Genomic DNA, 10,157 nt, shown 5'->3' on the forward strand with positions numbered 1-10,157 from the left:
GCATTGGAATATTTAACACATGTCTTTGAATGTGTTTTGCTGTGCATCTGAACTTCTGTAACTTTTTTGTGCAGTTCAGGTTGTACGTTTGGATCAGGCAACTGAGCTGTGATGTACTTGGAAACGAAGTCACAAACCGTCTGATCCGAGTCTTCCTCAAACACAGGAGCTCCTTCTACCCATACGAGACAGTGTATGTGTGGGCTTCCACGGTGCTGAAATTCCAATCTCAAAAACCAGTCCACCACTTTACCGATGGGTTGAGCGGGTGACAGTATCAAATCTCTGAACAGAGCCTCAACACGTTTGTCAAAAAGTCGCATAGAGGTCACCGGGTTTGATCTTAAGATGGACGCTTTCGCCTGCCAATCGAGTGCATCAAAATTCACTTGTTCGCCTTGTTGAGCTTTAATGGCTGTAATAACCTCTTTCCAGCGCATTTCAGCAGCAGAAAATGTAAGAAAGAATGTTGGCGTCCCCATCTGACGAATCATCGAGAATAAATCTTTGGTCGTCTTCTCCCAAAACGCGGGGGAGCCTCTGAGTGGTGTCATGAATCGGATTGCATCTTTGTTACGCACAAGTTTTTCAACCTCATGCTTGTTCTGCAACATTGCATTGGTTATTTTGCGACCATCTCGTGTAAAAGGTTTTGCTTTACGCAGCTGTATTGACATGCTGGAAGTGGCCTGATGTATTTCGCTTACAAACTGAGCGAAAAAGAGATAGTTTGTATCCCTAGCAAAACGGTCGTCTGCACAGCAAAGTCTAGTTTTGAAATAACTGCAGGGTGTTATTGTTTTGCGACGGTCTTCGTCTAGAGTGTTTTTACCAGTGGGAAACTGAACGGGAAAAGCCATTGCCTCTAGGTTAGGAGTTTTGAAAAAGCTTACTGGTTTGTTTCCCTCAGCGGGTGCAACCGAGTAGATTCCCTCACTAAAACTTAATATTTCATCTGTCAAATCAGTTGGTTGTAGACATGACTCGAGAGCAACGGCGCCATTAGGTTCATCACTCTCCTGTTCAATATTTTCAGACTGCTGCTGTGGTTGCTGACCATCAGACAACTGACTATTTGTATCCTGTTCATCGTTCTCAGAATCCATTTCTGCCTCAAAGAGTGCATCGTTCTCAAAGCTGTCAATTTCCATCATATCTTCAACATTATAGTCCGTATCATCCATGTTTTCCTCATCCGAGTCATTTGCTTCCTCATCAATTAATGGGTCACAAAGCTCTTCCTCATCTCGGATTGTTATGTCAGTGTACTGCGGATGGACCTCTTTTAGTTTGCACAAAGCCCTCACTAGTTTAGTCCATGTTACCGTTTGAAACAACTGATGGCCGGTATAGCACAATTTCCTCTTAAGCTTTACTCTCATCACCTGAGATTCACTTCTTAGTCTTGGTAAGGCATTTACCGTTTCTTGAATTTCTGATGGGACGCAGACCAGATTTCCACAAATCTGGCGTTGGCCACCCTTGGGAAGTGGGATAATTTTGGCAAATGCTATGCATTTGGAAATGAGATGCCTCTCCAAAATGTTCAAATCACAAAGTTCAGGGGGAATATCTGCTAGCTCTAGATTGTTAGCTATGGCAAGTGGTGGCATACTTCCAGTTTTAAGGTGCTCATGGCAAGTGTGACAGATCCACTCTTTTTTTCTTTCAGCTGGTACTGTGCATTTTTGAGCATTTTGACACTCATCAGTACAGACATGAACAAACTTCCCTGTCAGGCAGGTTTGAGCAACAAGTGGATTTGTATTGTACTTTGATCTATTGCAACATTTCACTTGATTTGGAAACAAAGATCGATGGCAGCACGTGCAGCCATGTATTGGGGCCTTTTTGATATTGGATCGAAAAACTTCTATGGCATCTCGCATCTGCATGTCTTCCATCGCATCTCTAATGAGACTGTCATCCATAGAATCTCTAATAGGACTGTCATCCCTTTGGTTTTGCCTTCTTTGCATGCGTCTGTATTTTTGTCTTACATTCATCGCACAATTCATGCGATGAGTGATTCCCAATGCACGATTGTTTTTGTATTTGTTTTTCATTTGTTGTCTCATTATTTGTTTCTGTTTAGATTGGAATGCTGGGTCGTTTGCATAACGATTAGTGATGTAAGACTTTTTTGTTTGTCTAACACCAGCATTTAAGTTATAGCAGGTGCGTATGTATGACCTGTGCTTCTGCTTAAAGCTTTCACTTTGTCTGTAGCGGTCGGTTATATACGTCCTCTGCTTCTGCTTAAAGCTTTCACTTTGTCTGTAACGATTCGTTATATAAAGCTTCTGCCTCTGCCGAAAGTTGGGGTCTTCTTGATAGCGAGAAGCTATGATAGACATTTTGCGTTTTCGGTAACAGTTGTGATCATTGGAGTTGTTCCGTTTCCCTTTAGCATACATTTCTCTCTCTTTTCTTTTTTGTTTTGTTTGGCGAGATTCAACATTTATGACATTTGTTGCTTTTGCCTTCTCCAAAGCCATAGCTCTTCTTTTATACTTTCTCCTTGCTTGTTTGGGAACTTTAGATAGATTTGGTATAGCTCTGTGGTTATTTTCTGGATTACCTACTGTATAACATTCTGTTCCTGCAATGCTATGCACATCTATTAATTCATTTGAATCTGATGTAATGTCTGCACAGGGGGTATAGGCTGTGTCTGAGCATGATGGCAACAACATCTCAGTTTCAGGCTGTGTTACACTGGAAATAGTGTGAACGTTCTGCTCCCTCATGTGTGAAACTTCTGCATTTGCATCGACATGAGCCACATTTTCTTCTACAGAGATTTCCTCTACACTTTGAACAACCACATCTGATTGCATGTCAGCACAGAGTGTAGACTCTGTAACTGAGCTTGACGGCAAAGACATTTCAATGTCAGGCTGTGTAACACTGACCGTAGTGTTATCGATATGCCCCCTCGTGTGTAAAACAGCAGTGTCTGCATTAGAGTTTACGTGAACAACATTTTCATTCACAGAGGCTTCATCTACACTCTGAAAAAGCACAGGGATTAGTTCATAAGGAGCCTCTGGGCTGGTGCCTAACAAGGTAAAGATTGTGCAAAGTTTGGTTTGCAGATCTCTTAAATGGTTGAAAGTGAACATGACAGCTGTGCCAGTACTGTCTGGGCCAGTGGGAAGGCCATCAGGTCGTCTCGTGTGTGGGTCAAAAAATCCATACCTTGCTTGCTGGTCTCGGAAAACAGCAATGAAGACATGGCTCATCACCAACAGAGCGAAGTTCACTCCAGATGTCAAGCACTGAAGTCCGTCTGAAAGGTTTAAGAAGTTGCCTTCTGCAGGAGTAGATGTAAACATTCCATACATTGAGTTACATTTTGTCATTATGTGATGCAGTCTGTAGCCACGTACAACCTCAGGAATTTCATCTCTATTCAAATGTCCATGAACTATCCTTCCATCTTTTATCAACTGTTCCACTGTATCCACATACATTGAATAGCCACGATCTAAAACAAGATCAAGGTCTGCGCTTTTAAGGTGACTTAACTCGTGCAGGAAAGCTAAAAATGTTGCAGAGTTACAGGAGCACTGACTGTTGTTGGCATCATGATATGTATAATGGTTCTGGCTGTGGGATGCTAACACACATGTCACATTAGCATTAGAAGGCTCAGAAACATTTACCTCTCTGTTGCTGTAAGGATCAGAATGTTCCACAGGTTCAGATTGTTTTGAGGATAAAAACTCACTTAACTTCAGCCAGCGTACTTTTGAAGCTTGAGATTTCTTTCCTTTTTTTGGCATGGTCTCTGATTTCTCAAAGGTTCAAAGTTCTCAAAAGGTTTGCTTATCAAAGGTTTTTTCTGAAAACGTTTGAGAAAGGTTTTTTCTCAAAAGGTTTGAGAAAGGTTTTTTCTCAAAAGGTTTGAGAAAGGTTTGCGTCAAAAAGTTTTGCTTCAAAAAAGGTTTGCGTCAAAAAGATTTGCTTCAAAAAAGGTTTGCGTCAAAAAGATTTGCTTCAAAGGTTTTTTTCTGCAAACTGACTAGTCTCAGACTCAGTCAGAGGTGAATAAAAGAAGAGAGAAATCTGGATTTTGATACAAGGGTAGAGAGAGCAAGCAAGCTTTGGGGAGGTAGATCTGAATGTCCCCGGGAATACTGACTAGTACTTCTCAGTCAGAGCGTGACACAGGGAGAGAGAAGACAGATTTAGCAGAGAGTACAGACAGAGCAGAAAGCGACCGCTTGCCCAGACTGTGAATCTGCAACAAGAAGCGGTCAAAGGGGTTGGGGGTTGGGATGGTAGAGTCAGGGTACAAGACCAGGCGTCTGGAAAACAGAGAGTGGAAAACAATTATTCATTTGAAATACATTCTTCCTAGCAATTGCAGAAATAGTTGCCTAATTGCATGTAGGGCTGGCCATAATAGATCAAATATTCTATATTGGTTTTTTTTACACTACAATACAATTTGTCAGCAAATTATCTTTATTTCATTGAGCAGTAACAGTCTTTTCCCTACGTTAAGGAGCGGTGCTGCGCCACTGTTAAACAGCATTTAGTTAATGAATAGAGCGGGTGGGTGCCACCACGTAAACTGCTGAACAACAGGTGTTGGACTGAATACCTAGTAGGTCTATATGGCTGCCTATCATCCACGTTGCGCTCTGTTTCTCTGTGTGACAGCAGGGAGCGTATGTGAGAGACACACACATATCTGCAGACACACAGCCCGCTGCCAGCGACTTAACTCATGACACTCTTATCAAAAAAGCTGTTTCATGAAGTACAAGTACAAATCAAGTGTGAATTGGTCCTGCTTTTCACTGTAGTGGGATGTCTTGGTAACTTCCTACTATCAGCGCTGTCATCCACTACTGCCAGCTCTTCTAGCAGTAGTGGACAGGTGGTGGGACACTGAAGCAGTGATGCAGACATCATGCTTTGTTTGTGTATTATCTATCTCCACTCCGTTCAATGCTTCTGCATTTGATTTAAACAGTTACGCAACATAGCGAGTAACGCAAAATAAAACAAAAAACATATGAAGTGGCGCATTAATAATGAAACTTTTATAATGCAGTCCGAATTTTGTCCATGGAGCAGCTTAGGTAAATAATAGCCTGGGGGCAAAACACCCTTTTTTCGGAAAAGAGACATGGATTGTTGTATAAGGTTGTTCTCTAGAAATAATATATAGGACCTTCAAGGATCACAATCTGGGTAAATGGACTTGACTTACATAGCGCCTTCTAGCCGATTTTCTCAGCCCCAAAGCGCTTTACATATCTTACCACATTCATACACCGAGTGGTGGACAACCTGGTGAGCTACCTACTGGAAAGCTTCAGGGGCAACATTTGTATCTTATAGATTCCATCATGAAACGTTGCCAGTCGATTACTGACAGAACAATTATATGTTGTAGTTTTTTCAGAAAGGTTTGCATAAATATGAACATTTGCAATATCTAACTAATTATGTGTATATTTGCATCTACATTTGCATTACCTGGTTGTCCACCCAGGTTGTGATCCTTGAATGTCCTAGATATACTTTCTGGTGAAAACTTTTACAACATTCCATGTCTACAAACCTACTTTGCCCCTGGGTATAATGCAAATTAGGGGTGCAAACTATTCACTTACGATACGTGTTTTTTGTATATCAATGTGTAAATGTTGGTGATTATACAGACGGGACTGAATACAAGTAAAATTATCCAGTCAATGATGTACTATGTTGTCAATAACAGCACACATTCTCCTTTACTCACCAATTAAGCACAAATTCTTTTCCTTGTTCTTTTCTAAAAGGAGATAAAAAAATATGTTAGACATGTCTTAACTCATCATTCTGTGAGTATGTGTGTACAGCTAGCAACATGACACACACACACTATAACTATCTGCTAGCCAAAGTTATTTTAAAAATACCCTGTATATAGTAGGGGTGTAACGGTACACTAAAGTCACGGTTCGGTACGTACCTCGGTTTTGAAGTCACGGTACGGTACAGTACGGTACGGTTCATAGTAAACGGAGAATGAACAGCTTTAGCTGTCAGTAACTAGCTGACAGTAACATATATTTATTTTGAATTGTTTTAGTTTTACAGTCTCTAGTGTTTTCTCTCTGATGATGGCGTTTCCTCAGCGCAGTTTCCTTCCTGTTTTTAATTAATTTCTTATTTTGGGGTATGGATGGGTGGGAGGGGGAATGTTTTTGCATGTATGCATATCTCTGGGTGTGGGGTGTGGGGGGGGGAGTTGTATTAAGCACTTTGTTACATTTGATTCTATGAAAAGTGCTCTATAAATAAAGTTTGATTGATTGATATAAATAAAATGCATAACAAATATAAAAATACTGCTGCAATTCTCCAATAAATAAAATACTTATTAAATACTAGTGAATGTGCAGCATAAACTAAAATTGCAATGAAAAAATATAGTGTTAATGCTCAGCAGGCTCTGTGAGCTGGTGTAAACAAAGGGTATGTCATCTTTAAGGGTCTTTTTGAAAAAAATAAAATATTGCTGCAGCTCTCTTAAACTCTAAAGTGCTCTTATAAATATAAAAATTATCAAATAAAAGTGCTACTGCAGCATTAATTAAATGACAGCTTGTTTATTCAGTATAAAAAAGAAAATAATGTCTGGGTTTTGCCCAGCTCGTCTTTCTTCACAGTAATGGTGAGAGTAGCCAAACACCTGATGGTGCCTTTTCAAATGCGTACATGTTCGACGTGTTGCCTCCTACATAAGCGATCGCGGTGAAACAATAACCTGTGTGCCGACATTGTTCCACACGTCTATCACTGTTTTCATGATTCACCTGGAATCCGAAATTATCCCTCTAACGGGATTTGAATGAAAGGGGGACGCCTGCGCGCTCCGGTTTCCTGTTGTCTTTCGCCATGCAGTTCGCTCTCTGTTCGAAAGCACTGTATAACATTTTGATTTGGACTACTCATAGACTGTAAAAGAGGGGGGGAACGCTGCTACTACAACTGCTAATAGTGATGCAAACGGAACACTAGAGCGGAGAGGTGTGTATCTCCTGCTCTGACCGCAGCTGGGAGGGACTGCTGCGTGAGGACTCGGCCGCCTGTCAGTGCTGTGGGAACGGGGGAGTGGCCGTTGAGCACCCGCTGGCCGCTGCTCGTTTAGAAGTGTTAAGAGCGATACATGCTTTAGCGACAGCACAGGGTCTCCAAAAGTCACCAATAACACCAGAAAAAGTAGCTAGATTGGTCGCTGGTGGCTTTTAAAAAAAAAGAGTCGCCAGAGCGGTCTGAAAAGTCGCTGAATATAGCGGCTAAGTTGCTAACACTGCCTGACCCTCATGCTCACCATGGAGATAATAGACTCAATCGCTGCTGGCTGCTACTGCGCACGTGCGAGCCGAGCCGCAGGCTAAATGGTCCGGGGGGAACTCCGACGACAAGTTTTAAGTTCCACACCGCAAAACAAGCCTGTACATTCGCCATATAATAACGTTATGTACGCCACGAACGGACCGCGGTCCACCTCTGTAACACCAAATACGTGCCTGTACCGTCACGGTACGGTACAAATACGTGTACCGTTACACCCCTAGTATATAGGCCTGTAAACAAACCAATTACTGAAATTATTGTATTGGTATCCAAAACAGTGTTGTGCAACTCCAGTCAGGCATCCTGGGTCATTTTACAGACAGACAGACAGACACACACACAAGGAGCTTAGGTTATAATGCAGATTAGGTGTGCAAACTATTCACTAATCAGAAGTTTATTTTGGATATCAATGTTTTTTTTTATACAGAAGGGACAGAATAAAAGTAAAATTATCCAGTCAATTATGTAGGCTGCTCTGTTGTCAATACCAGCACACACACACGCGCACACACACACACACACACACACACACACACACACACACACACACACACACACACACACACACACACACACACACACACACACACACACACACACACACACACACACACACACACACACACACACACACACACACAGCATTAAATCCCATTATTCTACATTAGTATGCACGTTAAACAGCTAGCAACATGTCTCTCTCCCGCTCTCCAACACGCGCGCGCGCAAAATACCCTCAGTTCTGTCCCGTTAAACGGCTCTGTCCCGTTAAACAGCTCTGTCTCTCTCCAAGTGAGACAGACACACACACACACACACACGCACACACGCACACGCGCACACACGCACACACACACACACACACACACACACACACACACACACACACACACACACGACAAAGTACTATCTGCTAGAAGTTATATAAAAAATGCCCTGTGAAGGCCTACTGTACGCAAACAGAGTATTAGCATTATAGCATTAGCTTTAAAACCCATTGTCATGCTAACATATACCAAAAACAGCAAACAACATTTTTATTAGGGGGATATGAGGATTTACTGGTATGTATGATACTCTAAACATACTGACAGCTTAAATTTTTGAATTTCCAGCTTAACTTTGGTGTCTTAGTGTTAGAGAGTGAACAAGAAGACGTTTCTTTTTTAGTTCGGGGGCTGACTTTGTTAATTTAGAAAGCTAAAGTTGACATTAGCGGCTAAATGTCCGTCGAGTGCTAACAATATTATCAGGGGCTGTAAAGCCGTTGGCATGAAAACAACACAAGTTATGCTGCTGAGAGGGTGTATTTCCTGCAATGTGTAACCCCCATAGTTATCAAGACAATAACTGATAAAACATTATTTTAAACAACTCAGCCTTCGTGTTTTATGGTGAAAGAGTTGGACGTTAATCACTCACCTCAGACAGAGCGAAGAACTGTAGCTTGGCAGCTGCGCGTGCGGGATACTGATACGGGACGCATTCAAGGACCGTTGTAATTCCGAACACTAAACACAAGATTGTTTCTCAAGCCCAGTTCAGGCCAAAGATTAGCAGCTAACTCCATCCAGTAATGTACTGAACTGCATGGATAGGCTACAATAACGTTTTCACGCACATATTGTCGTCGCTGTTTGTATTGTTTTATGTTCTTTTGTATCTGGACTTAGAGTCTGTAATAAAAATTATCTATCTATCTATCTATCTATCTATCTATCTATCTATCTATCTATCTATCTATCTATCTATCTATATCAATATGTATATATAGGTTAGATGCATTTATATGATTATTATAAACAGCTGTACAGTTTGTTTGGATCGCGCTCTCTCATCTCTCTCTCTCTCTCTCTCTCTCTCTCTCTCTCTCTCTCTCTCTCTCTCTCTCTCTCTCTCTCTCTCTATCTCTCTCGAGGTGCGCGTGTGACAGCTCGCTGCACAGAGCCACAGACTGCACTAAAAACAGACTGTAACTCGCTCAATTCTGAACCGATTTTCATGAAATGTTGTTTGTTATGAAGATAGAACAATGAATCATGATACTGATTACGTGTTGGAATTAAATTCAGTTACAGGGACGCTGACCCACGGATTTTGTGTGTGTGTGTGCTCACGGGGAACTTTAGGAGGGGGCGGGGGTGAGGACGCTGACGTGCGTTGCCTAGGCGACTGCGGGATTTCCAAGATGGCGGCCGTTTAACAAGAAACGTTTTTGATAAGGCCATGTAGTATTATTGTATTGATCACATTTGGTTTACGTTTATGTTCTGTTTCAGACACATTTTTATTTCAACTGCAACTCATGCAACCATTGAAAACACTGACATAAAAGTGTATATAATAGTATAAAGTGTTTTTAAAATTATTTTATTAAAACATTTTCATACACTATATGAGAGACAAGTTAAATGTAAAACCCACTTACCGGCAGTTGAAGTTGAAGTTCTTAGTTTGTAGAAATCCAAAATTATTATCTCTCCCGTTGACTGTTTGCCTGCAGCATCCTTAGTTACTGCAGCAAATTAACAGAGATTGGCCCGTCATTTCTAGCTAAAAATATTAGGGCTGTCAAACGATTGACATTTTTAATCAGATTAATCACAGGGTAGCAATGAAACGGGCCGTGGTACCCCACGGCCCGTTTCATTGCGGACTGTTGGGTAAAAGAAAGGGCGATGTCCCACCCGAAAATACTGGCAGCGCGACGCAACATTCAGCTCAGTATAGTCCCCTCGGGAGACGTGCATGGTGCTGTCGGAGCTCACCAGCGCGCAGGGACTTCTTTT

Source organism: Ammodytes marinus, assembly GCF_949987685.1.
Source record: "Ammodytes marinus genome assembly, chromosome: 6".
Taxonomy (NCBI): Eukaryota; Metazoa; Chordata; class Actinopteri; order Uranoscopiformes; family Ammodytidae; genus Ammodytes; species Ammodytes marinus.